The sequence below is a fragment of the Dermochelys coriacea genome, chromosome 4, assembly GCF_009764565.3.
Source record: "Dermochelys coriacea isolate rDerCor1 chromosome 4, rDerCor1.pri.v4, whole genome shotgun sequence".
NCBI classification, from domain to species: Eukaryota; Metazoa; Chordata; order Testudines; family Dermochelyidae; genus Dermochelys; species Dermochelys coriacea.
This window is the reverse complement of record NC_050071.1, coordinates 1,049,310-1,074,971: the sequence shown is the minus strand read 5'-3', so window position 1 is coordinate 1,074,971 and position 25,662 is coordinate 1,049,310. Positions and strand designations below refer to the sequence as shown.

Here is a 25,662-nt window from a genome sequence, read left to right as displayed (position 1 = left end):
ATTTTGCATCCTAAGTTATAAATATTGACTATGTATCTATGACTATGTATGATTTAGTTGGGGATTGGTCCTGCTTTGCGCAGGGGGGTGGACTAGCTGATCTCTTGAGGTCCCTTCGAACCCTCATATTCTATGATTTTATGTTCTGTATTTCAAATATGCTTGCTTTGGGTGACACCCCACAACTAGCCTTCAGGTACAACGGTGAAGAAACCAGATACTGCTGATGGCCCATCAGCAAAGACAATGGACTATAAAAGTGCTCAGCCTTCCTGTGAATGCTTGAGCCAACCAGGGAGTGATGGCTGCTATGACTCTACAAGGACATGTGACCAGATCACATGGTGCTGGACTCCATCTTGGGATGGCAGTATTTTTCCCCAGACCAGGCTGAGAACCAGCTTTGGGAACAAAGGGTTCCCGCCCTATGCTAAAGCTGTACAAGACTGTGAGTGACATGTTTTGTTCTTCACTCCCCATACAAGACACGTGGAAACATCTGAGGAACAAAGACTGCACTGGGGAAAGTGCTGGACCCAGGCTAAAGGGATTTCTAGCCTGTATCTGAAAATCTGGGAAACCCAAGTTCCAAAGCAAATGCAACTTGTGCCTTAAGAATCTGTAAGGCTGCTTATATCATCAACAGGGTGAGAATTTGCTAGTTCATATCAAGTCTTTCTAGTACCTTAAGGTTAGTTTGGATTTTTGTTTATTTACTGTGTAATCTGCTTTGATCTGTTTGCTATCCCTTATAATCACTTAAAATCTACCTTTTTGTAGTTAGATTAAACCATAAAATAAGTTTATTAAGCCAGTGAGACTTTACTGAAGTGTGTGGGTTATCACAAGTGTGCACTGTCCTCTTCACATTGAGGGAGAGGCGGACTGGGTGTTAAACCCATATACTGGCTAGATTTGACCAGGACAGGATGGTACTGCTCTGGGGTCCTAGGCTGGGAAGCTGGTGGTTTAGGCTGTAGCCTCTCTATTGTTGCTGCATGCAGTGGCTAGACTGAGAGCCTGTATGTAGCTGCAGTTGAGTGTCCCCCTACCTGTGTGAAAGCTGGTGGAAGTGCAAGCTTGTCACAGGAACACAGTGTGAGAGAGAGCCCAGGCTGGTGGGTCGGAGGCTCAGTGGTACCCAAGTTCCAGGTAGCACCCCGTGGAGGAACCCATCACACTAACACAATGCTTTTTTAAAAAATATATTTATATTAAAGCCTTTGATACTGTCTGCTAACACTCTCATGAAGTTCAGACTTGCCAATTTCATGTACTTAATTTCTTCTGTCTAATTTTTGTACTCTGTCCAGCATTAAGCAATTGACTCTCAAACCTTTATGCTTTAAGAAAGCCTAGGAAGAGAATTACAAAGCTAGGGGAAAAGAAAAGGAGTACTTGTGGCACCTTAGAGACTAACAAATTTATTAGAGCATAAGCTTTCGTGAGCTACAGCTCACTTCATCGGATGCATGCAGTGGAAAATACATAGTGGGGAGATTCTATATACACAGAACATGAAACAATGGGTGTTACCATACAGACTGTAACAAGAGTGATCCTGATCATCCCCCATTCCCTTGATGTGTCTTCATTAAAGAACTTACTTATTTATGATTTAAATAATACAACTGTTAAAATACCTGTTGCTGGCTTATTCAGTTACAAGTGCCCTTTTTTGATCCCTTCCTTGTCCCCCCGTCCCCCAGACCTGGACTTCCGTGTCCAACTCTGCAGTTGAGGATGCAGTAATACCATTTGTGATATGGTGACCAACACCATATATTCCAAAGAAGATTGAACAACTGCCTTGCAAAACAGTATTACCAGTTGTTTTCCATCCCACTACTAACACAGCCCAGTCTGTTTGCTAGAGCTCAGTAGCATCCCTACACCAAACCCTTTTTCTGATTAGTGAGCTCAGTTGTTGCCACCTTGCTCCCAGGATTCAATTTCAGTTCATTTTCTGAACTGAAATGCATTTGTTATCCCCTAAATAAGCCAAAATCTCTGAAGTCATTACATTTCCCTCATGCTGCTCCAATTCCAGTTTTCACCAGAAAGACATCTTACAAAACCTTTGTTTGAGATAGGAAGACAATAAAATAATAAACCCATAAAATCCTCTGCTCCAGAAGTTTCATGCTTTCTAAGTTCCCATCTACAGCTACCCTCATTGTCCAGCATCCTGTTATTCCCTACTCACAGGTTAGTCCTTTGATCCAGTGTGGAATCTTGATCCCTACTCTCAATATATATTGGGTAACCCTGAACTGCTTTTTGAGAGTTCTCTGGACAAATCTTTAAATAGAATTTGTTAGATTCCTCAAACTGGTATAGAACTTGAAGATCTAGATTCCTGTTTCTTGGGTAAGTTTAAAAGTAACTAAGAGTGCAGTTTGCTACATGTCCACCAAAAATCTCATCCAAATCTAGTCAGTTTTCTACTCACCTCTCTAAAGTTAGAGTATATTTTAAAGTCACCAGACAAAAATAAGACATACCATGAAGCCTAATGATCTGAATTGATGCTTTGATGTGCTGGGTTGTTAGTTTTCTTCGCACTCTTGGTTTGGAGCTTGCAGTGTGGACTCTGCTGGTCTGCTTTTGGATTGTCTCTGCAAAATATAATGTCATTATGTCTAGTGAACTTTTATACTACAGATTAGGTACAATCTTGATTAAAAAAAGGACCAGATGTCTGACAAAGACGACAGACTCATCAGGTGGAGAATCAGCTCAGTTAATGTGTGTTTAATGATAAAAAGGTTTTGCGAACATCCCCATTTTACAGATGACAATGGACGCAGAATGATTAAGTAACTTGCTCAAGATCACAGACGAAGTTTGCAACAGACCTAGGAATTGAACCCAAGTTGAGACATTTTCAGTGTTTTAACCATAAGACCATCCTTCATCCCTCCTTTTCTATTCATTCATAATGAACCTCATAAAACATGAAAGTCATTATGAAGTGGCATGGGTGACTCAGGTCTTTGGAGTTATATTCCCTTTTACTGCAGGAAGGGGTTGACTTCTATCAATTCTTATCTAATGAAGGGGCTTTAACCACGCTACTCCCATTAATACTGCTATAGGCGGTAAGTGCTACAAAGTTCAGTCAACTTATTCAGACACCTTTTTGAGCACCAAACCATTTCAATTTGAGTAAGAGCAGCTGCCTGAAAGCCATCAATATTTAAGCTGAAAGCCCGTATTCATGTTAGCATTAAGAGCTAGTTTCCTTATCAAAAAGAAAAGGAGTACTTGTGGCACCTTAGAGACTAACAAATTTATTAGAGCATAAGCTTTCGTGAGCTACAGCTCACTTCATCGGATGCATCCACTGATCTGGACAGTTAAGTTGTAGTGTAAAATATGAATTCATATTTTTCCTAGCAGCATCTATGGTGGTGACCAAACATTTCAGACTAGTTTCTAGAAGGTATGCCAAGTTTTGTTTAAATACAGAACTGCTGTACAACTTTTCTCCAGAGAAGCTATGCCTGATGCCCCATCCATTACTGGCTTCCTGCCACTTCAACCCCAAACAATGTTTGTGTAGTTTTGCTTCTTTAAACCAATCCTGCCAACAACTTGAAGGTCTCCAGTAAATCTGTCCCTTTTCTAGCTCATTCATCCCCAATAAAGCAATGAACCTCACTTTCCCATAGTTGTACCAGCTATGCAGTGCTATCAGGAGAAAACAGTAATATCTGCTGGCTCAAAGTTGCTAAGAGTGAACTCCAATTCTGCCCTTGATATAGGTCTCACTTTTACAAAGACTTTTTCAAACTCTCAATCTAGCTTACGATGACCCCTCAGTAGACCGGCACTTCTGCAGTACCGCCACAAGAACAAACCCTGTTGGGATCACAGACTTGGACTGACCCGCTGTGGGTGCAGAACTTTCATGTGAAGAAAGTGACATTTCTCGAGCTTTGAGCCAATTGCCCAGTCTCTCCATAGTCAGGACACCTATGTGAAGAAGGCCATGCCAGACCGGATGCAGGTTGCTATTGCTGTTTGGAAGTTGGCTACCCCAGACTGCTACAGGTCCACTGCTAACCAGTTTGGTGTTGGTAGAAGGGAAACGGGCTGACCACATGTGAAGCAAGGGAAAAAGGCGCTCCACCTGACCACCACGGCGGTAAGAAGGAACTGAGCGGGCAGAGAGCCGGCAGCGCCTGATATACCATGGCATGAGTGTGGAACTCCAGAGGGTGCTACAGCCAGCCCTGTGGATACTGCTAAGGCAAAAGTCTCCGCCAACTGCGCACTTGGGCACATGCACACCTACAATGGAATCGACATGAGCAAGCACTCAAAGATGAACACAGCAACAATAATAAATGAAGTACTAATGCTGCATACTGGGGGAAGGGGAATGGAAGACGGGACAATGCGGGGTTTTTTTTTAAATTATGATGAGATGACTGCTACTATGGGTGGGGTGAAATGGCTTAATGAGTTTTTTCCCTTACAGAACTGAAAAGATATATGGAGACATTTCCTTGGATACGACTTCCCCGTTATACTTTAGCATTTCTTTGTTTTTATTCTTTGAAATGCACTTGTTATATGAAGTGGTGAAGTGATGGTAATAGCTTTTGCAAATGAATTCAAAGCCTTTGTTAAAACGTCTGTATTAGAAAATAACAATACAAAAGAAAAATAAAAGGAAGTGCACGAACAAAAACAGGGCACAAATCACAAATGGTGAAACCCATGCAAAAAACCCAAAAATTTGAAGCCCCCCGCCCTTCTCCCTTCCCCTTCTAGTGCATTTTGTTCGCACTTGGTGCCGCTGCACAGGGGTGGAGGACTGCACGGATTTTCCCAGACCAACTAGCATTCAGTCCTGCTTGCATGGATAACCCAACCATAGAATTGTCTAACAGCTTCTTGGACTGAAGGACACAGTAGCGCAGAAGGGATTCGTGATATAGGGCTGGCAAAGGAGCCTGCACTCGTGTGGCCATTAATGCAAGCAGCCTCTCAAACAGGTCCTTCTGTTGCACTCTACCCTCCTCCCTCAAGTGATGTTTCTGCTCAAGAACATCCTCGTGCACTGCAGCTTCTCACCAGCTTTCAACTTGCTGTGAATATTTTTCCCTTTTGAACTGTAGCTACTGGCTGGCCCAGTCCAGGATGTCCACCATATAGTCATTGAAGGCATGCTTCCGCTTTGACAGCATTGTCACAATGCGACACCCAAGGCTCCTGACAGACTGGCTTGTGTGCAGAGCAGGAAGGGCCTCAAAGACAGAAGTGAAACAGTTCATTATTGTCTCAGTATTTCTGAAAAAGGCTCACTACATCAGCAGAAGACCAAAAATTAATATTTTATTAAAATGTTGCTTCAGTATATTTTGAGAGCAACAGTAAAGTTTCCAGATACTTCTTGGACACAGCTGATAGCTAAGCAGAGGTTAAAACCTTCACACACAATGGTAAGATGAAATTTACAGTGATAGATCTTTAAAAATTGCATACTATTTCAGCCTTGGAGTGTGTGTGGTAGGGGCACAGAAAGTTGGCGATACTTGCCATGGTTTACTACCTATTGTTTCATAGTCCTTTCAGACTTTCAACATTGATGACATAATTCTATAGATATATGAATGGCAAAGGATTATTCTATTCCAAGATACTGTTTGCAAGCCAGCAGCGTATGCTAAAGAGCGTTTCAAGCTTATGCTAATTGAGCAGCACAGCCATGAGTGGAGTGGGCTGGGCTGGTGACTTACAGAGGAGGGCCTGGAAAGTACACCCTGGCCAAACTGGACTACCTATCTGGAGTTCCTACTCTGAGAAAAATTTGCAACTATCAGCACCCAGGATGGGATCAGAATTCATGGCGGTGTGAGGGGGGCAGAGAAGGGAGGGACAGGATGCTGCACTAGCTTCCACGTGGATTACAGCCTCCCTGTGAGCTATTGAAAGCTCTGTGCATTTGTGTATTTACCCTGGTCCAGCTACAGCTTAACATACAGCCTGCTTGGAGTATATCTCAGTATGGACTACATGCAAACATACCTGACAATACGGACTCTCAATACTGCTTACACAAATCATATATAGACACCCACCCCCACAGAGATTGCTGGGACTCATAATAGGGAAATGTATCACAAAGCATACTTTGGTAACAAAGAACTGCAGAGCACCAGATCTGGACTGCATATAAACCCCCTGGGTGTATTCTGTCCAGTTAATTCATTACGCTATGGTGTGGCCAATTTCTATGGCATGGTGCACTAAAAGGTAAGGCAATATAAAGCTTCTACTTTTAACACCCGAGCACATCTTTGTAACTGTGCAAATATCCAGTAAAAATTTCATTAGAATTGCTTGTTTAGCTGTTGGTTGCATTTCCCAGTCTCAGTTCTGAATTCTAGGAGTGGAAGTGATGGCCCTGGTGTGAAGTTCACCGTTAGCAGCAATATGCTGCTGCTAACCCCGCTGCTTGTAATAACATTAGCATTAGGTCATAAGCCAGAAATCCCTCCCATCCATATATTAACTTGGAGTCAGAAACTTACCAGACTCCAGGGCCATTACTGTCTCTTCTGTGGCAGGCTGCTCCTTCAGTGGGTCATCAAACAGCTCCTCCAAGCATGGAGCCAGGATGTGCCATAGCTGCTTTGGCTACAAAGCCTCCTCAGGGACTGGTGCAAGCACCTGAATCACTCTGCTAGCCTAATCCAGGGGCTGCTGGCTCCCCTCTAGGGCTATATTAGATTCGGAGGTCAGAAGGTCACCATCCCAACTGACCAGGCTATCGTGAACCACAGGGGGCTCAGAGCCTGACGCACTTCCCAGTACCTGGTCAAAGTCCTCAAAAGACTTAAGATGAAAAAGAGTTCCCAGAGGTGCTGTTCTCATCCCTGGCTTTCCCATAGTCTCTCTTGAGCCGCTTGATCTGCTCTCTGCATTGGTCACTGGTCCATTGAATCCCTAATGCTTCCAGCTTCTCTGCTATTTTTTGGTACACAAGGCCATTTCTGATACTTTTACTCAAGTCGAACCAGAGATTTGCCAGAATCTGACTGGTCCTGTGACCAGGCAGCAGCGCGCTTGGCACAGGTCTTGTTCTTGCTGGCCATAACAAATGCAGGAGACTGTTCACAGTTCAGTCAGAATAAAATGGAAGGGTTAAATGCCGAGCAGCCATACTTGAACCAGGGGGATCCATTTACTGGGAGTTAGATTCAGATTCATAGATACTAAGGTCAGAAGGGACCATTCTGATCATCTAGTCCGACCTGCTGCACAGCGCAGGCCACAGAATCTCACCCACCCACTCCTACGAAAAACCTCACCTATGTCTGAGCTATTGAAGTCCTCAAATCATGGTTCAAAGACTTCAAGGAGCAGAGAAGCCTCCCTCAAGTCAACCATGCCCTATGCTACAGAGGAAGGCGTAAAACCTCCAGGGCCTCTCCAATCTGCCCTGGAGGAAAATTCCCTCCCGACCCCAAATATGGCGATCAGCTAAACCCTGAGCATATGGGCAAGATTCACCAGCCAGATACTACAGAAAATTCTTTCCTGGGTAACTCAGATCCCATCCATCTAATATCCCATCTCAGGGGATTAGGCCTATTTACCATGAATATTTAAAGATCAATTAATTACCAAAATCACATTATCCCATCATACCATCTCCTCCATAAACTTATCGAGTTTAATCTTAAAGCCAGATAGATCTTTTGCCCCCACTGCTTCCCTTGGAAGGCTATTCCAAAACTTCACTCCTCTGATGGTTAGAAACCTTCATCTAATTTCAAGTCTAAACTTCCTGGTGGCCAGTTTATACCCATTTGTTCTTGTGTCCACATTGGTACTGAGCTTAAATAATTCCTCTTCCTCTCCGGTATTTATCCCTCTGATATATTTATAGAGAGCAATCATATCTCCCCTAAACCTTCTTTTAGTTAGGCTAAACAAGCCAAGCTCCTTGAGTCTCCTTTCATAAGACAAGTTTTCCATTCCTCGGATCATCCTAGTAGCCCTTCTCTGTACCTGCTCCAGTTTTAATTCATCCTTTTTAAACATGGGAGACCAGAACTGCCCACAGTATTCCAGGTGAGGTCTCACTACTGCCTTGTATAACGGTACTAAAACCTCCTTATCCCTACTGGAAATACCTCTCCTGATGCATCCCAAAACCGCTTTAGCTTTTTTCACAGCCACATCACATTGGCAGCTCTCCCGTTTCCAGTACACGTGGGCCAGGGGGCTGCAGCAGCATCAGGCGTGGCAAAGAGCAGAGAGGGGCTGTCCATTCCGAGAGGGAGAGAAAAACAAGGCAGCAGAGGGGACTGAAAGGAAAGTGATGGGGCTATTAACAAAAATGAGAGAGGGAGAACTCAAGTAAAGCTGAGACATGTCGGGCCCGATTCTGATCGCATGCTGATGCAAATCAGGAGAAACACCTCAACTCTTTTTATGCCAGTGTAAATCAGGAGTAACTCCACCAACGTCAGCGGAACACCGGGTGCTAAAGGGGTTGGGCACCAGTCCCAGCGTATATAGGGAGCAAATCAACAGGGGGAGAAGCAAACACTGGTCCTGATCCGACCAGTGTCCATGCATGCTGAATACCTGTACACCTGCAAACAGTCTTGTGCACATCAATGGCCCTACTCAGGTGTGTCAAGTGCTTGCAGAATGGGGACCACAGTGAGAGAGGCAGTTAAAGACCAGACACGGAGGGGTGACCCATGCTGATTGACCTTCTATCCCAAGACTAGCCAAACAAATATTGCCTCACAGAATTGTGGGATAGCACTGACGGACTCTCAGAGAACAAGTCTAGGGGCCTGTGCCCAAACTGCATCCACCCTGCAAAATGATGGAATTTGACCAGAGCGCCACTGGCACTCTGAGTCAGACTCAGCCCCCCTTGCCAGGTCCCATGACTTCGTTCTTGATGGTTTGCTGGCCTGAGTCAGACAAGTGTGTGGGGACAAAGTGCTGTTTGGGCCCAAATCTGAGTCTGCGCCCAGGTTTACATTGCAGTGTAGACACACCCTATCTGAAATGTTAATAAAAACCAACTAGTGCTGTCAGGACACTTGCACATTTTTGGATTATTTGTGTTTGTGGAGTATAGAGAAATTAAACCCTGAGTAAAATGAGCTGTCTCATTTTCCTGTTTTGCTTTAGTATTAGTTAAGAATTTTTCCAACATGTTGTCTAACAAATACCACCACCATTTACAGAGATGAAAATCATTTTTTATAAAGATGGAAGGGTGAGATCTGCAGAAGCACTGAGTAGTAGCCCAGCTGTGCTCCCATTGACATTAATTGGGAAAAACCCATTGACTTCAATGAGGGAAGAGCTCTTGAAAATCCGACCCTAATTCTTTACTTAAAAATTGGATCACATTCGTAAATGACTTGAATCCCTGAACAGCAGTTGACTACAAAGGTGCTGCACAGTTAAACAAGGGGCTTTTCAAATAACCTGTTGGTCTGAAGCTGATATGGTGGTAGCAGAAGCGCCCAGTCTCCCAGGGCCCACACTTCCCATCAACAGAACTAAATTAAACATTCAAAGATGCAAGAAGTGCCTAATTTTTATTCTACCAGCACCAACAACATGCCATTCACACAGATGTTTGCCTGTCTCACCATATTTGGCTAGATGTTACCCCACCAAAGCCCCTCCATCACTCATTACTTTGTGAAGTCCTCTGAGATAGCTAGTGTGAAGAATTGTTAACATTAATTGAAAGTACAGTAGAACTTCAATTATGAGCACTTTGAGAATGGAGGTTGTTTGTAACTCTGAACAAAAAGTTATGGTTATTCTTTCAAAAGTTTACAACTGAACAGTGACTTAATATAGCTTTGAAACTTCACTATGCAAAAGAAAAAGGCTGCTTTTAACCCTCTTAATTTAAATGAAACAAGCACAGAAACAGTTTCCTTACCTTGACTTTTTTTTTAAGATTCTGAAGAGCCAAAATTCATGTGCAGTTTATGTAAAAACCTTATATAGGCCATGTCAGCTCTTTCTACAGGCCCAAAGTCCAGAGTTTGGTTAAGAGGCCGAGAGGCCTAACAAACAATGAACAATATTAGCTCAGAACAAACAAGAGACAACCTTGCTTTTTACTAAAATAAGCATGGTCAGCAAAACGCCAGATGGGGAGCAGTAACTGGCACTCTTATTTGAAGCTGCAAACAGACCAAAGGAATGAAAGGGGTACTGTGTCTGGGTCCACTCCTCTGCAAGAGGAGATAGCTATGCTCTCCCCACACACCAACCTTGAGTTCATGGAAGAGGTTCCAGCATGTCAGTATGAAATATGACATCCTCCCTCCCAAATACCAGTGTCTGCCTTTAGAAGCATAATGAGCAACTGAAAGACAATTTCTATTGCCATGTACTTATCAATGTCTTTTGCTTTAACCCCCAGGTATGTACCTGTTGGACAATCAGAAGGGCTACTTCATTCCTAAGGACCCCAAATCAGAATTCAACATATATATTTTATACTAATACACTATATACATTGTTTAACGGAAAACACTGTGTACTAACAATATGTCATATGTAAACCTGGGTGGAAACATTATGTAATCTTGGACTATTGGCTACTGTGCTTATCTTGTCTTGCTGCTAGACCTATCCAGGGGCTTGGGACCACCCACTGAGTCACTTCCCTCTGCCCATGGAAAATCCATATAATCCACTGTAATCAATTGTTTGGCAGTCTCTCTGAGCCTAATAAGCAAATGACATTCTGCCAGTGCTGTGCATAATAAACCCACATGCTTGATTCTACACAATGTCCATTTTGTTCCCTCAAATTCCCTTTTTTCTTTTAAGTAATTGATGTTTAACACAGTTCTGTGCTTTGTGTCTGCTGCTGCCTGATTGCATACCTCTGGTTCCAAATGAAGTGTGGGTTGACCGGTCAGTTTGTAACTCTGAAGTTCTACTGTAGCGTAACACCAATCCCTAGTCTCCTCCCCTCCCAATTTAAAACACTCACTCTCTTGTTCCTTTTCAAGTTTGTGCTGTTCCCACTGATTTGCCATGTGCTCCAGGAACCTCTCACCCTTGATCAGGAAGTTACAGCTTTGTTCTGTTTCCCAGTTTTCAATGCTCCTGGTCAGTTCTTCTTCGAACTAACTTTGCAAATGAAAAAAGGTAATTTGTGTGCATTTCATTATCCATTTGACCAATTTAGGACAGCCAGCCTGAGGCCTTGTTAGTTTCAGAGAGGCAGAAACAGATTCCTTCAGATACTACACTTGCCTAAATCTCTATCAATTTGTAGTTTTACAATCACTTTACTATTTTGAAGTATTTCTTTCCACCTATGTGCCACATAGCAAGTGGAAAGAGAAATACTTCCAAAATAGTAAAGTGATTGTAAAACTACACACTGACAGATTTCAGCAAGTGCAGTACTCTTCAGTTTTGTTCAAATGCTTTTCATTTGACTCCCCTATACACACACAGACACACAAAGCATTTGAACTGAACAGAGATTTTTCCTCAAATATTTTAATTTTATTAACATTAGGTATTGTTTGTGAAACTAGTGGATGTAATACTCCCCAAAAAAAGTGCTGAATATATCCTTTTAAAGTATTTCAAGACTTGCCTCATTATGGAGGCTAAAAGCACAGTTCCAGGCATTTGCATTTGCCTTATATTGTGCTAGCTATAAAAAGAGAAGATGCCAAGAAGTTTGAGGTGGAGAAAGACATGGAGCCATTCAAGATAAATGAAGGACTGGACGTAGATTCATGAATTTACGCTAGAGAAGCCAGAGCATGAATTTAGCTGCTGCATATCAGACAGACTGAGGATAAGAGTCAGAAATTTCAGTAGTCCAGGACAGAGGTTTTACAAAAGTGTTACCCAGCAAAGTGTCATTTAATTGACACCCATCTTGACTCCTTGAACAGGTATTCAGTAGTGTACAGGCAGTTTCACAGGTTGAAGGCTGCCACTCTCTTGTAGGCTGCTGATTTTTTTAAGCATTAAAAAAGGGGGGTCTAAGCATTAAATACTAAGCATTGATTTAAAGTGTGTTCACACTTAAGTATGGTTAAGGGTGTCCATCACCACAGAAGTGGATCAACATCATTAGAAGAGATTCCATTTAGTTCAGTTTCTATCCCTTAAGCATCAGAATTTCTGGAGTATTACAGAAATGAGATCTATCACATGGCAAATGAACTGACTCAGCATCCAGCCTACTTAGAGAGAACTATAACAATAGCATATTATGTTCCATCAACCCAGACAAGTTTCCCTATATAGTATTGGAACCACTGAATTTTAACTCTTAATTTCCAGAGTGCATACATGATAGTTGTGGTAGGGCTTACCTTTGTTAACAGCTTGTGGATCCTTGAGAGCTCTCTCTCATCTGTCAGTAGAGTGTCACCTCTGTTAACCCATCTGTTTGGGCTTGTGGATTTTTTCTGAACAAAATACATTTATTAAAATGTGAACATACACTTCAAACTTTTCTTTTCCTTCTTCCAGAATGGCAGAGGGTCTTCAGGAGCATCACCATCTAGTAATACAATTCATTACATTTCCCCCAGAATAGGCTATTCTATACTTAATGCTCAGGGAAGTTTTACTTTTTCAATCCACTATTTCAGGAATGATCAGCACAATAACTCCTTCCTCTGAAAAGACCATCAGTGGTGACTTGTGGTTCAACATTTAGACTATTACAAAAGAATGAAAGCTATTTCCTCAGCACTAAAACACAGAATTTGTATCAACTTGAGACAAGGATGGCTAGAAATTGTTTGAGCCCAGATGTCTGTAAGTGGCAGCAGGCTGCATCACTGAGTCATAAGAGAAAAATTAAATGAAAAAAGCTCTAACAGTAATATTAATTGACAGCACTTGCCCTCTTAGGAAAGAGAAATTAACACCATGAAATAATTAAGATTTCTCAGATTGGTTATTTGCCAAGAACACATGCTGACTACACTCCTGAACAGATCTTGTAGAAGTAACAATCCAAAATGCTTTAGATACTAACTTACAATTGGAACAAAGGTTGGCATGGGTTTAACACTGACATTTCATCCAGCTTCCCTTAAGTTTGGCATGGATAAAGAGGACCTACAACTGACATGCCACTGGGATGTTGTGAAGCCAAAAGCTAGAACTCACTAAGTAGAATGCTATCACCAAGGTCATCCATCTTTAACAGGCATTCTACTTGGACTCCCTCTGACAGTTATTGTGAACAGTCACTTTTGGAGCGGGTCAGACTTTGTAAATTTACTTGACCCAATTTCCCAACCCCAGAAGCCTCTTCCCCAATCCAACAGTCTTTTTCTGCTGATGTTAATCATTGAGCCCACTGCTCTTTAAAAATGGTGCCCCATTGCTTTAAGTTGCAGTATACAATTCTTCCACTTAGTGGCATCACTACCCTTACTCAAGCAAGGCCTTACTGTAAACTAATTTCCAATACCTGGTACCTCCAACTCCACAAACTGTCTCCAGGTAGCTTCCCATTCAGCAATGGCATCGTATAAAGCCTTGCTCTTCTCATAAGGGAGTTTCATTTTCATAACTTCCTCATGTTCATTCAACAAATCTTCTGTAAAGTTATCTGGAGTTGAAAAAAATTAGTTTATTCATTATTTGTGGTATGACATATTTCTGCAAAATTCCTCGCATACAGAATACATATGATTTGACTTTTTCAATACTAGCTGCATAGTGGACATCAAAGCTCTAGTAATTTAAGTCATGTAAGTAATTCAGTAATGCAATTAAGTGAACCCTTTAAGGATTTACCTAGCATAATTTTCCTGGTTTTGTTGTTAATCCAAAACCCTGCCAAGGTCTGTGAATCTGGACCCAGTTTCAAGTACCTCCGCCCTCCCCAATAAATAAGGTGTTTTAATTTCAAAAGTCAATTGTTTCGGCGCTATTCTGCTTGGTTTTGTGCTGTTTTCCAACTGGTCAAAGAGGATACAATCCCTAGCACTCCATCTGCTTGTGATAGTGAACTCTGGAGTAATACAGCTTATAAGGCTAGAGTATGAAGACACTGATTCTGGTTGGTTTGGGGGAAATACACTATTTAATAAATACCCATCACTGAACAGGTCTTTCATGTATAGGAAAAAAAAAGACAAATAGGGAAATTAGCTCATAAAATGGCTAATGGTACACTGCCACTATCCTAGGCAAATGTGGAGTAAATGAAAGTGCAAGGTCAAACACTTAGGGACTAACGACAAAGATTTTTGCTATAAACTGGGGATGTACCAGTTGGAAATGACAAAGGAGGCAAAGAAAGACTTGGATATATTGGTCTATCACAAGATGACTACAAGCTGCCGATGTGATGCAGCCATGAAAAAGGCTAATGCAATCCTAGGATGCATCAAGCAATGTATTGCCAGTAGAGATAGGGAAGTGGTAGTACCATTGAACGAGGCATTGGTGAGACCTCATCTGGAATACTGTGTGTAATTCTTATATCCCATGTTTGAGAAAGATGCATTTAAACGGGAACAGGTGCAGAGAAGGGGTACTAGGAAGATCAGAGGAAAGGAGAGCCTATCTTACAATTGGAAACTGAAGGAGCTTAGCTTGTTTAGCCTAATAAAACAAAGGCTGAGGGTAGATATGACTGTTCTCTATAGATCCATCAGAGGCATAGACACCAGGGAGGGAGAGGAATTATTTAAATTAAGGACCAGTCTTGGCACAAGAACAAATGGATATAAACTGGCCATCAGCAAGTTTAGGCTTCAAATTAGATGAAGGCTCCTAACCATCAGAGGAGGGAAGTTCTGGAACAGCCTTTCAAGGTGCTAATAGGGCAAAACAACCTAACTTATTTCAAGATCGCACTTGATACTTTTATGGAGAGGATGGTATGGAGGAGGTTGTCTACTACGGCATACAGCCCATCTGTGACTGCTATTGACAAATATCTCCAACAGGTAGGGTGACCAGATCTCCCTATGCTGCATACAGGACACCTGGTAAAATTATACATATTCAAGCGAGTAAATGGCAATCAATCAGAACTATGTAGTACAAACTTTCAAATTAACATAAAGTTGACTAAGCTCCCATTAAAAAGAAATACTGCAGTTGGATTCTTTTTAATTACCTTCTTAACTTTAAGGCTGTAGGGTTCACATGGGGAGAGGTGACACACCCATACCCCTCTTTCACACATGTGGGGTGACCGACCTGACCCGCCCTGCCCAACACGCTCCACCCTCCATGCCTGGCTTGGCCACCAGAATAAACCCATCTCTCCCAGTACCTGGCACCACTTCCAGAGGCAATGCATGGGGGGAGGGGGAAGAAGAGAGCAGGGTCACATGCCCCCCCCACACCCAGATTTCTACCAGGGTTCACACCAGAATGTGGCCAGCAGTGGGGGGGGGAGGTGGGGGAGGGATGACCTGGCCCATGTCTTTGCAGAGCTCATCCTTTCTCTCCCCCCGCCCCCTGTGGCTAGAAGCAGCTTGTCCTTTCCTGCCCACACAGCGACAAAAGGCAGCTAACACCTCCAGGCTGCTGCAAGCCACCGACATAACCCAGCTGCCTCCTGTCCACCAGCTATAGTGTGGGCAGGAAGGGGTTAAGCCCTAAGGATGCATTGTGCACCAGGGCCAAGGGAATCTGACTGCAGTGGTTTTAAGGAGAGGTGTCTCAGTAAGGAGGGTGCCTAGAGGATGGAGCAGCCCCACATTCCCTGTGGGCAGGACCCAGGGTGGTTGGGGGAGGTGTAAAGAGAGTGCTAAGCTCCTGCCTGGGGGGCTGCTGGGGAGCCTGCAGGTTAGGGATGGGCAGAGGCTGGAAACTGCTCACCCCCCTCCCCACCACTCCAGAGCTTAGCTGAGGGGTAGAGAGGCTTCCCCATGCCAGTACTTCGTGGGGCTTTGGCACATGCAACACTTGGCTCCTCTTGGCCAGCGCCCTGGGCCGAAGGGTCTTGGGCTTTCCCAGGGCGCCATCCCAGCCAGAGGCAGCGGGGGAAGGAAGGAGCCTGCAGGCCAGGATGCTGGTGAGCTGAGTACTCTGACCAGGGACTGGTTCTTCCCACAGCCCTTGGAGCAGGACGCGCCCTGCCAGGTGGATCTAAAGGAGCAGGGGAGCAAGGGGGCATAGGGGCAAAGCTGGGAGAGAATAGCGGGAAGGGGAGCATGTAAAGGGCAGACGGGTGGGCAGCAGAGGCGACGTGTAATCGGCCGCTGCCTGGCGCCGGCCCGCGCTCACTGGCCACTGCAGCATGCAGCGAGGCTGGCTGGAAACGGGATGGGGGTGGGGCCCAGCTGCCTGAGACCTGGCATGCAGCAGGGGCTGCACTGAGGGACCGACAGGGGGAGCGACCCAGCCTTACACATTGCAGCTTCACTCCACGACCAGCCTTGCACACCCACCCCCATCGTTGGCCACTGGACCCCCCCCCACTCACTGCCGGTGGGCGGGTGGCTGGTGACCAGCGATCCGACCAGCAGCAGGACCCCCTCAGTACTGATGGGGGGAGGCAGAAAATACACAACAATTTGCCCATTTTTAAGAAAAAGTCAGGACACCTGCAGGAGGACTTAAATACAGGATTGTCCCTTTAAAGACGGGACATCTGATCACCCTACCAACAGGCAGAGACGGGACACTAGATGGGAAGGGCTCTGAGTTACTCTAGAGAATTCTTTTCTGGCTGATGAGTCTCACCCACATGCTCAGAGTCTAACTGATCACCATATTTGGGGTTGGCAAGGACTCGTCCCCCCTTTCAGGTCAGACTGGCAAAGACCCTGAGGATTTTTCACTTTCCTCTGCAGCATGGGGACTGGGTCACTTGCTGGTTTGAACAGGAATAAATGGTGGATTCTCTGCAACTTGAAGTCTTTAAATCAGGATTTAAGGACTTCAGTAACTCAGCCAGAAGTTACAGGCCTATTACAGGAGTGGATGGGTGAGGGTCTGTACCCTGCAATACGCAGGAGATCAGACTTGACAAAAGAGTGATTTACTTGTCCAGGACAGAGGAAATTCCATCAACCTCTGCTGCCTACAGATTGTTAACAGTGAGTGGCGCACACACTTCTTACTCAGAGCCTTCAGGTTTCCTCCCAGTGTGATTTAGTTCTCTCTATCTGCCCTGATGCAGTCTAAATGCTGTTTTAAATATTTCACTGTTCCCTAGAACAAGTTGACATTTCGGTGCCTAATATTGGGCTTAAGTGGCCTGATTTTCTGAAGTACGAACACCACAGCTTCCCTTTTTAATAAGAAGCTTCTATCCAATCGAGTCAATTGCTGTTCACCACATAATATCCATCTTCTCTGTACTTTTTAAAATGTGTGTTACACCTGTGATGGGTTCGGTCAGAGACACCCCCTTGGGACTGTCATCTGATGTGCTGAATTTGCCTCTGAGCCCATTTCCCCACCAGCTCTGGACTCCAGAACCCTGCCTTGTTCAGCCAAACACGCTAGCCTTCTGCAACACAGACCCAGGTCTGGTCCACGCCCCCAAAGCTGCAGACTTTAACCAAAAACTGCTCAGCAGGTCAGCGATCTCCAGCACCCAGACACCCAGTTCCCAATGGGATCCAAACCCCAAATAAATCAGTTTTACTCATAAATTGTCCACCCTTTATAACACTAATAGAGAGATATGCACAGCTGTTTGCTCCCCCAGGTATTAATCACTTACTCTGGGTTAATTAGCAAAAGTGATTTTAAGTATAAAAAAGTAGGATTTACGTGGTTTCAAGTAATAACAGACTGAAAAAAGTAACTTACCAAGCAAAACAAAACAAAACATGCAAATCTAAGCCTAAGACATTAAGAAACTGATTACAGATAAATCTCACCCACAGAGATGTTCCAATAAGCTTTTTTCACAGACTAGACTCCTTCCTAGTCTGGGCCCAATCTTTTCCCCCTGGTACAGTCCTTGTCAGTTCCAGCAGCCATCTTAGGTGGAAACCCCTTTGTTCTGTTCCACCCCCTTGAATAGTTTTGGCACAAGGCGAGAATCTTTTGTCTCTCTGGGTTCCCCTCCCCCCTGTAAATGGAAAAGTACCAGATTTAAGATGGTTTCAGAGTAGCAGCCGTGTTAGTCTGTATTCGCAAAAAGAAAAGGAGAACTTGTGGCACCTTAGAGACTAACAAATTTATTTGAGCATAAGCTTTCGTGAGCTACAGCTCACTTCATCGGATTTAAGATGGATTCCAGTATCATGTGACATGGTCACATGTCCTGTAAGACCCCTCCCCCCTGCCTCCATTCTTCCTGGGCTGGCCTACACATACACAGGAAGGTTTGCAATTAAACAGAGCCATTTACAGCCAATTGTCCAAGTTAATGGGAGCCATCAAGATTCCAAACCTCCATTAATGGCCCACACTTTGCATAATTACAATAGGACCTCAGAGTTATACTTCATATTTCTAGTTTGATACAAGAATGATACATTCATACAAATAGGAGGAGTATATTCAGTAGGTTATAACCTTTGTAATGATACCTTACAAGAAACCTTTGGCATAAAGCATATTCCAGTTACATCATATTCACATTCATAAAGCATATGGAGTGCAACGTCACAAGACCCCTCCCTTGTTCACTCATTCAGGTTATCTTTTAGATAAGGCCTTTGGGGCAGGAACTGTAGTTTACTATGTTTGCAGTCACCTAGCATAACCAGGTCTTGACCTGGTTGAGGCCTCTAGGGGCTACAACTGAAGTTTAAGCAGCCAAATTGAATAAGAAGAATGAGGAGTACTTGGGGCACTTTAGAGACTTAACAAATTTATTTGAGCATAAGCAATTGAGTAAGATTACTTTCCAGAGACATTTTTCTCCTACCTCAGTTTCTGCCACCAGAAAAAAAGTGATGCCCTCTTGGAATCCAAGACACCCAGAAACCAATGGGAATCTACTTAATTTCTACCAGAAACATTTGTTTAACATTTATGCAACATCCAGCGTTTTAAATTAAATGATTCTCCACCACTCAAGGTCTGTAATAATCTTAGCTAGACAAAAACTGGCATGGGATTTCCAGAGTCAACTAATGGTCAGTACAGCCCAATATATCCTGAATGAGCTATCACACACTGAACAGCATGTGATGCCTGGTGAGCACTGTGACAAGGCATCACCCACATTTAGGCACCTAAGATTGGGATTTATAAAAGCACTTTTGTGAGCGAGATTTGTGCTTCAAGGAACTTCAAACTGATAAATATAGCTTGTTGAAATATTTCAGCTTTTTTAACTTGGAGAAGTTCAATATATCAGAAAGTGGTACTGATTATAAATGTAGCATGGGCTATTTACTCCCCTATTTTGTGTTCACACTATGGATACTAGTCCCTGGATTTGCCTTTTTCAGCATATAGATAAACATTTTGAGTGTGAGACATCTTGGCAGAAATCATCAACATATAATCTGAAATTCTACCACCAACCAAGAAACCAAACATTCAGTTTAGCAATTTAAGCTCATAAAGTGGTACAATAGTGAAGAACTACTAACAGGTAAGTAAACCTAATTAACCAAAAAAACCCCCACCTTATTTTAAATAATGAGTTTTATTCACCCTGTCTGAAAACTGAACCCACAACTGTAAGGAATTCTAAAATTGAAGAGCAACTAGTCATGCTCAAGTGTTGCTGACTTCAGAAGACAGAATTGCACCCTCAGCTTGAAAGCAACAGCAGGACAAGTTCAAGTGCCAGCACAAAATACTACTTTAAGGGAAATCTGCATATGCATAAGGGCTTGCCTTCACTCAAAGGGGGCTTGCAGTGCAAACTTGTGGCAAAGCTTGTCTATTTAAAGAAAAACCTAAAATAGTTTCTGTACAAAGAAAGGCAGGGGAAGTAGTTTAATGAAAAATATGCAAGATATTGTCTTACCATGTCAATTTCTTGTGTAATACCATCTTCAATATTCATTTTACTTTGTTCCTGCTTCTCTACTGGCCAGCGCTGTCTGTTCCACAGAAGTTGTACCTTCTCCTTGATAGCCTCCCGTTTTGAGATTAGAGATTAATTCGTCAACTGCGACTACAAGGCACATAGTATGACAGTGTAAGGTAAACTTACTTCAGAGAGGATAGCACCTTAATGTAGAAGAAAGCTGAGAAAATACAGTATGGTAGCAAGTTAAGCCACAATTATTGGATAGGAAAAGAAATAATGTACAAGTTCTAGTAAAGATGTGGAAAGACAGCTTGTCCTTACAGCATTGCAGTAAGGACACTGACTGAGTAAGCAGGATTTGTAAGTTAAGTAGTGGTCACCATTTTGATGCAAGATGTATACCCTTTACAAGATTTTTTTATGTCCAAAGTTCTAGTTCATTCCTGATGTAAGCCATTAGAAAGTCATCTTCAACTTATCAATACAAGCAGAAATCAGAGTTTCCAGTAAGCCTGCCAATATTCAGCGCTTGATGTTGCTAATAGCAACTGCCCTTGGAGTTGATGGTACATTGGGGAAACAGTCATGTCCCTTCACTTCTCACTGATGCCTGAAGACTGAAGCTTATGATATTAAATGAATTTATTTATGAAGCATTACACATACAGCATTCAGAGTAGCAGCCGTGTTAGTCTGTATTCGCAAAAAGAAAAGGAGTACTTGTGGCACCTTAGAGACTAACAAATTTATTTGAGCAAAAGCTTTCGTGAGCTACAGCTCACTTCATTGGATGCATTCAAGTGTCAACCAGGCCACATGACAATGGAGGGTGCCTGTGGGAAATGCTGAGTATCAGATGTTTTAGAAATGTGTGCCAAGTAATGGAAAGGAACAGTACAAGAGGCGGGGCTGCGGGTAACAAGAGATAAAGGACAAGGCCAGAAGATTTTGGCTGGACTGAGGACTAAACTTTGGCTGAACTAAGGACTAATGATATAAGCAGCACCTGAGAGTCTTTACTACCACAAGATAATGGAACCCAAAGATAAGAATGAGGAGAACATTGGGTGATAAACAACAGAAAAGGAATAAACAAGTGCTGTATATATATTGCTGTGGGAAGGGAAATAAAGTGCTTTTTACCAGCAACTGTTTCAGTTGTCCTGTGAGCCAGCCTGCTAGCAGCAACAAATGGTGACCCCGATGTGATTGAATTCTGTGAATTTGATACCACGGACAGAGGAAGAAATAGCAGGGACCGCCGCTGCCGGTGTCCTCCGTTCGGGTGAGGAACCGGGACGCTCAACTGAGGCGGGGGGAGCTCCCACTGAAAGGTGAGCGGCGGGGATTATCTCTCATAATGGGAGCGGCAGCATCAGCAGATGAGCAGGCCGTGTTTAAGGTCTTAAGCAATCTGCTTAATAACCAGGGAGAAAAATTTTCCCCAGAAGCTCTGCAAAAATTGCTTCGGTGGGGAAAGCGACGGGGTTTCCTGGTTAATGCAAAGAATGTGTTTGACTCCTCGGTGTGGAAAAAGTGGGGGAAGACCTGTGGGACTTTGTGGGGGTCAGAAATAAAGAAGCTGCTGCCTTGAGCCCTATCTGGCGGACTGTTCATCGAGCCGTTACCACCGCAGTGGCTCAGGCAGGGGCGTGTATTGCCTTACGCGAGGCATTAGAATCATCAGCGAAAGGGGCCTTAACGGTAGGAGCGAAAGACTTTTTTGGTAAAACAACGCCTATGATTCCTTTGGCGCCGTTGGACCCCAGTGAGGTACCGTTGCCCTTGGAGGATGACGACTCAGATCGGGGCGAACCGATGGCCGTGGATCAGCCGGTGTCGGGGGAATCGTCATCGGGCAATCCAGAGAACCCGTTACAAGGCGGGGTCAGGATTGCCGCCCGCGGTTGTGCCATCAGCCCCTCCCCGACAAGTTCGGATTACTGACTTGCCTAAAACTGGAGAGTTTGATAACTTGACGCAGGACCAGATAATTCGGTGGTTATATAAGGAAGGTATTGCAGCTCAACAGATGATGGCTGAGCTGGATAGAAAGGAAAACAGACCGCAAGGATCATCACGATCGCATCTGCTGCAACAGCTTCAAGAGCACGGCATACTTGACCCCTCACGTTTGCCCCATATTTGTAGGTTGTGTGGGTATTATGGTTGTACGGAGCACCTCACTCCCGAGGGAGAGTTGCCACCGACAGCAGAGGAAGAATATCGCAAAATTTATGCCCCCGCTACGCAACCGGTTCAACCAAAAGTGAAACCTCAACCACCTACGTGTTCTTCAATTGGACGAGGGCAAGAAGAACGGGGGACGGGGGTGATTTGGAGGGATGGGGGGGAGGAGCAGGATCTCCTGACCCAATTAAGCGCTGGCATGGATTGATAAAGGATGCTATAATTGAAGGGGAATTTTTGGATGCCATGCCGGCTACTTTCCCGGTATCGGTATCAAGGGAGGGGGTTAAATCTTGGGTGCCGTTAGACTGGAAATTGATGAGGGAGGCTCAGAAAGCAATTGTGGCATACGGCTTGAAAAATCCGTATGTACAAGCGTTATTAGAACAAATATTCTCGGGGCAAGCGATGTGTCCCTTTGACGCCCAGAAATTTGCAGATATGTTGTTAACACCCACACAGAGATTATTATGGAAGGATTCATGGAGAAAGAAGGCTGAGCACGCGGCAGTGCTTAATTTAGATAGACCCCAGGACGACCCTCTCCATGTAGCAAGTATAAACATGTTGTTGGGACAGGGGCGATTTGAAGAGCCTCAGCTACAGGCGCGATTGGTACCCCAAATATTACAACAGTCTCAGCTTCTAGCATTGGAGGCATTCAAAGAGCTCCCTGATTTGGGCGCCCCGTCACCTCCCTATTTGAAAGTCACGCAGGGAGTGGGCGAATCTTTTGCCCTCTTTTTGGACTGCCTAAGGACGGCATTGGATAAGGCCCCTAATTTAACACCAGACGCCAGATCGGCATTGGGGGTAGATTTAGCCCTTCAAAATGCTAACCCCACGTGTAAGAAGATTTTGGTGACCTTACCAAAATCGGCCTCCCTAGTCGACATGATTGAAGCCTGCACTCGTGCTCTTTTGGTGGAGGAGGAGGATAAGGCAAAGATTCATGCACGCGCCTTGGCGGTAGCCTTGAATACCTCCAAGTCGAATTGGCGTAGAGGAAGGGAGGGGGCGTGTTATCAGTGTGGAAAGATGGGTCATTTAAAACGGGATTGCCCCAAGAAAAGAGGTCAGCCACAAAACAATGCACTTCCCTCCCCATTTCCCGGGACATGTAATCAATGTGAAAAATTCGGTCATAAAGCTACTGAGTGTCACTCCCGGTTTAAAAAAGATGGGACCCCTTTGTCGGGGTCGGGAAACGCCTCGCGGAGCGCCAGCCGGCAGGGCGTGAGGACAAACAATACGCCGGCTGCTTGGACGGCCTCCGCGGGGCAACTTCCGGCAGTGCCGGAGTTGATTTGGCCACCGCCGCCGCCGTCTCCCTAGAGAATGATAGGGTGACGCTCGTTCCATCGATGGCATCTGGACCGTTGGGGCATGGATTAAGCGCATTGTTAATAGGTAGATCATCCGCCTCCTTACAGGGGCTTTTTGTGCTTCCAGGGCTAATTGATGCTGATTATAGAGGGAACATTGGGATTATGGTACGAGCTATATGCCCGCCTATTACAATAATGGCCGGAACCAAAATTGCACAATTAATACCCTTTCGTGCGAATGTTCCTGTGAAGTCACCCCAGATAAGAGGAACTGGGGGCTTTGGGTCGTCCAGTCAGGTAGACCCCACACCACTAACAACAGCATTTGTTTTGTCAGTGGGACAAGATCGTCCCACTAGATTAGTTCAATTTAAGGGCCCAGATGGTGATTATTTTGAGCATCAGGTCCTTGTCGATACTGGGGCAGATGTGACGGTGTTGCCCCTACAGGGTTGGCCGGTGACATGGCCACTTCGACCGGTAACCACACCTCTTCAGGGCATTGGCGGACAGCGTGAGCCCATGCTGAGTGAATTTTTTATTGACATTACTGATGTAATCGATAATACGTTAAGGGGGTCAGTCCGCCCTTACCTTGTCGATACAACTATTTGGTTGTTGGGGAGGGATTGCTTCAGTCAATGGGGGGTGGTGATCAGCTCCCCCCCTTTCTAGTAGCGGCCACTGAGGAACGGCCAACCCTGGCATTGTAATGGAAATCCGATGAGCCGATTTGGGTTGCTCAGTGGCCGCTGCCAACAGAAAAACTTGCCGCATTAACAAAACTAGTAGAGGAGCAAGTACGTCTTGACCATCTAGAACCCTCAGTTAGTCCATGGAATACACCTGTATTCACTATCCTAAAGAAATCAGGAAAATGGTGTTTGCTCCAAGATCTGCGTGCCATTAATGCTATTATGGTCGACATGGGTGCTTTACAGCCCGGTTTACCTGCCCCATCCATGCTCCCATCGGGGTGGCCATTACTAATCATGGACCTGAAGGATTGTTATTTTACTATTCCATTACACCCGAGAGACAGAGAGCGCTTTGCTTTCTCTATTCCGATGATAAATCGTGAAGCACCTTCCGTACGGTATCAGTGGAAGGTTTTGCCCCAAGAAATGAAAAATTCCCCTACCATCTGCCAGCTCTTCGTTGCATGGGCAATACGCCCAAACCGAGTGAAATATCCCCAATGGAAAATATATCATTACATGGATGATCTTTTATTTGCGGCACCAGTAGCCTTCGAACCCATGATTATAACACAGATCACCTCCACGTTAGCAGAAGCTGGTCTGTTTGTGGCCCCAGAAAAGGTTCAGACTAAAGCCCCTTTTTTGTATTTGGGACTTCGGATCACTGACTGCACCGTACGCCCCCAGCAGTTGAAAATCTCTCCTCATGTGCGCACACTGTATGATGCACAGAAACTGCTAGGTGAACTGCAATGTCTTCGCCCCCTTTGTAGCATCACATATCAGGATAGAACTCCTCTTCTTCCTTTATTAGAAGGGGGGAGAGCCCCTGGAGATAAACGACAACTGTCGGTACTACAGAAGCAAGCATTACAACGAATAGGACAGAAGGTGGGGGAGGGTTATTCCAGGAGATATCGGGAAAATTTACCCTTCGTGGTAGCGGTCTTTAGCCTAGATGCAGTATTGGAAGCGCTATTATTTCAGTGAGATACAAGGGATAAAGACCCCCTAGTCGGTTTGGAATGGATATTTCCACCGTGTAAAAATGTGCGTACGGTAACTTCCAGAATTGAAGCAATAGCCATGCTAATAGTGCAAGTGTGGAAAAGAGTAACCGTAATGACAGGAATTGATCCGCATCAGATTTTGTTGCCATTTTCAAAAATGATGATTACACATCTGTTGATGTATGACACTGTGTTTGCTGTTGCCCTAGCAAATTATCAGGGACAATTGAGTTGTCATTACCCTCCCCACCGCCTGTTTTCTTCCCCGTTGCAGTTGGAAAAACACCTTATGAGACAGGAGAATCCAGTGACAGGAATAACAGTATTTACCGATGCGGCGGGGCGAACAGGGAGAGCAGGGGTAGTCTGGTGGGATGGAATACTTGGGCCCATAAGAAGGTTATTAGCGAGGGGTCGGTACAGATATTAGAACTCCTAGCTATACTTTTGGCATTTGATCACTGGAACCAAGAATCGCTCAACGTGATGAGCGATTCTAAATATGC

General features: G+C 44.3%; 1 long non-coding RNA gene across 1 annotated transcript; it reads right to left on the bottom strand.

The window, feature by feature from the left end:
- Positions 1-2,509: 2,509 nt before the first annotated feature.
- On the bottom strand, positions 2,510-13,615 carry LOC119855068. Its single transcript, XR_005292753.2, has 3 exons — positions 13,481-13,615; positions 12,366-12,461; positions 2,510-2,618 (listed from the first exon to the last, which is right to left on the bottom strand). It is a non-coding gene; the product is annotated as an uncharacterized LOC119855068 (long non-coding RNA).
- Between the last annotated feature and the right edge of the window lie 12,047 nt (positions 13,616-25,662).